The 3129-nt window shown below is 51.2% G+C and overlaps 1 long non-coding RNA gene across 1 annotated transcript; it reads left to right on the top strand.

Moving 5' to 3' along the window:
• Nucleotides 1-1515: 1515 nt before the first annotated feature.
• On the top strand, nucleotides 1516-2852 carry LOC139789293 (uncharacterized). The gene is made up of 3 exons (XR_011723130.1): nucleotides 1516-1938; nucleotides 2049-2152; nucleotides 2816-2852. It is a non-coding gene; the product is annotated as an uncharacterized lncRNA (long non-coding RNA).
• Nucleotides 2853-3129: the final 277 nt, after the last annotated feature.

Below are 3129 nucleotides of genomic sequence, written 5' to 3'. Positions count from 1 at the left end.
CAGCTGTTTCTGTAGTTCATAAAACAAGAACAGGTCCTTCCCAGAGGGGAGATACGTTTTTTTCTTTCCATGTTTTTATCGAAACTTTATCTCCCGGTTTTAACTCATGGCTTGTGGTTATAAAAGGGTATGTAAGAGACTGACACGAATCAGATGAACATATTTCAAACTAAGGAGAAAATGATGAGGTTATCTGAAGCAAAAGATTGCGGTGACTCTGTAAGTACTTTGTGTCCTTGCCACAAAGTAGGCTAAGGATAGCCTTAGCCCGATGTAGAGGAAAGCAGGGTTTATGAGTGTTACAGTGCAGTTGTGAAGGCCAATCAAATTGTTCCCTCTCCCCGGGGATGCAGGGCCCCGCAGGCCACCCTTGGGGGCACTGCCTCTTTTTCTCAAAGCCTCCTGCCCAGGCTAGGGCAAATCCTATCTTGATCTGCCCTCCTGCCCTGAAGCCACCAGTGCTGAACACACGCTTTGTATTTTGTTTTCTCCCAGGAGGTGTTCAGCGTAGAGACATCCGCCACGGGAGTGGGGGGGGGGGCTTTCACAGGGAAGCATTTAGATGTATTTTCTGGTGTGTTGTGTGAAATGTTCTGAAAGGGCAAGGCCTGCCCTGGCCTGGCAACAGCATCCTTTTGCCTGGAGGGAGCAGCAGCAGCAGCAGCAGCAGCAGCAAAAAACCACAAGCACGTGTGGGGTGGACTCGATGCGGTAATAAATAAGAAAACATGGTACTTGTAGCTACAGCGGCCTCTTCTGAGACCTCGTTGCCCGCCCCCAAGGGACGCAGCACTACACGACACGGATCCCTCGGCGGACTCGCCCAAAATCAAAGATTTCCTCCGTCCATCTCCAGATCGGATTGCTCCGCGTCCCGAGAGGACCGAGTGGACGAGGGCGGGGACCCGCCGAGGGGGGGGGGACAGGACCAGCGCAGAGGACAGGCGAGACAGCGAATCGCCCTGCGGGATCGGGCGGCGGCGATCTGGCGGCCCAATGGGCGCCGTGGAAGGCGTGGTCGAGTGGAGAACGCGCGGGGACGAAAAGGGTCGTTGTGGCTGAGGAGAGACTTGGGTGTCCGGCCGGGCGGGTTTTGCCGCAGCTGCCTTCGGAAAGGTCCTGGGCAAGGCGCATCCCCACCAACGTCGTTTACGAGGACGAGGTGGTAGCCGCGGTTTTTCTCCGTGAGCGGTTCTCCCCCGTCTGCTCCGGTTCCTTTGCTGTTCCCTTTGTCTTCCTTTCCTCTTCCCCTCCCCCCGCGCTCGCAAGCACCCCGAGCCGAGGTCCGGTTGCGCGGTGTTCGGGAGCGCGGCAGGGCGGGTGCCGTCGTTGCTGCGGGTGAGTGTTTGGGGGGTCGGGAAGCGGGAGGGAGGGACGGGGTGTCCCTGGGTTGTGGAGCTCTGTACTACGCTATCCCTACAACTCGCGCTTTTTCGGTGCTCGTTCCCCGTTTCCACCTCCCCTATTACCGCGGGGCGTTCAGGGTTGCTGGTGCTGTCCGTCTCGCCTCGGTTCCCAGCCCCGTGACCGTAATGAGTTGGTTCTCCGTAGGAGAAATGCAGGTTTTAAGGATGCGCTTCGTAAGAGAGAGCGTCATAGAGGTTTCACGTGCTTTTGTTCAATACTTGAGCTCCAGGGAGAACGAACGTCCGCTGATGGTCCACTTCACTAAGTTCTTTGCCGATTCGGTTAATGCCTTTGTCTCCTGTCGTGCCTCTGCGTGGATGGCATTGAGTAGAAAAGCTGCTCTAGAAATCGATCCAGCCAACCTAAACCTACCGGCGGTCGCTTATCTGAAGTACTGACCCATCTCCTTACCCCCATCGTCTTGTGTGCCGAATCCTGGTTGTGGAGGGGGCTCTGTAAATGCGTTGTATTCTGCGCGTAGAAAGCATTAATGAGGCGCAAGAAAAATCAACGTTTCGGCTTGCATTTGGGGTATCTATTAATGTGCTACTGTAGGAGTTCAGTGGGGCATGTTGGTTTTCTTGAGCTGTATTACCTTTCTCTGAAGCCGGTCAGGTTTTAACCGTTTGCTCTTCCAACAGTGCCTCACGTCCCATAACCTTTCACCCCAACTCCGATGCTTTTCCTAGTCATGCCGAAGGAGCCAAGTATGAGGTTATCTGAAGCAGAAGATTGTGGTGATTCTGTAAGTACTGGGAAGCTTTCCGGACGCTCGGCTGTACCCGTGATTAGTTCCTCATTTCCTAGACTCTTTTGCCATCCCCCCTTTTGCTCTCGATAGGGCGTGGTAGGCTGTTTTGGGTTTTCTGCCGCTATAGTCCTTTGCCTCTAGCTTGTAAGGGAATTGAGCGTTTTGACTAAAAGCAGTGTTGTAAAGCAATGCTCATGGCAGGGTATGTGCTTCAGGTGCAAAATGCAGTGTTGTTTTGGAGTGCAGTCTGATGCCTGTTGTAATATATGTTGATGAATTTGTATTCCTAACCAGTAAAATTCAGGAAAGAATTAAACTGAGAATGAAGTGAATAGGGGGCTAGACAAAGCAGTTAAGGCATGTAATTTTCCACTGAAACAGTGTGAACAGGACAAGGCCCTAACGAGGCTAACTTCTGTCTCAAAGATAATTAAAAGTGTAGGCCCTGTTCTTAAAACAAGACACTGCCAAGGCTAACTAGGCACCAAAGAAATGTGAACATCTGCACAAAAAGAACATAAAGATGTCACAACCAGCAGATAAGGGGAAAGTTACGGCTGGGGTCTGATATCGCCTTGTAACAATATAATGGAAGTGAGCGAAATCAAGAAAGGTAGCAAGTTCAAGCTTGAGGAAGACCTCTTACTTCATCCAAAGGCCCCCTGACAACCCCCGGATATCTCCCCAAAAGAAGCCTCCGCCCAGACTTTGCCCGGACTCCGCCTGTCGTGAATATTATAATGGCATGATGCAGTGCTATGAATATGTATGTAAACCCACCTTCTTTTGAATATGCATAGAATTGTAATCAATAAAAGGTAATTCCAGAGTTTTAGGGGTTGTGCGTTTGAGTGGAGCGGAGACTCCCTCTGCACCCAGCTCTGGTTCGCTTATTGGAATTTTATTAATTAAATTAAACCATTAACAGAATATTGAGTCTCGGTCATTTTTAACAATTTGGGGGGCTCGTC

This window comes from Heliangelus exortis, chromosome W (genome assembly GCF_036169615.1).
Source record: "Heliangelus exortis chromosome W, bHelExo1.hap1, whole genome shotgun sequence".
Lineage (NCBI taxonomy): Eukaryota > Metazoa > Chordata > Aves > Apodiformes > Trochilidae > Heliangelus > Heliangelus exortis.
The sequence above is the reverse complement of the archived record's forward strand: the minus strand, read 5'-3'. Positions and strand labels throughout refer to the sequence as shown.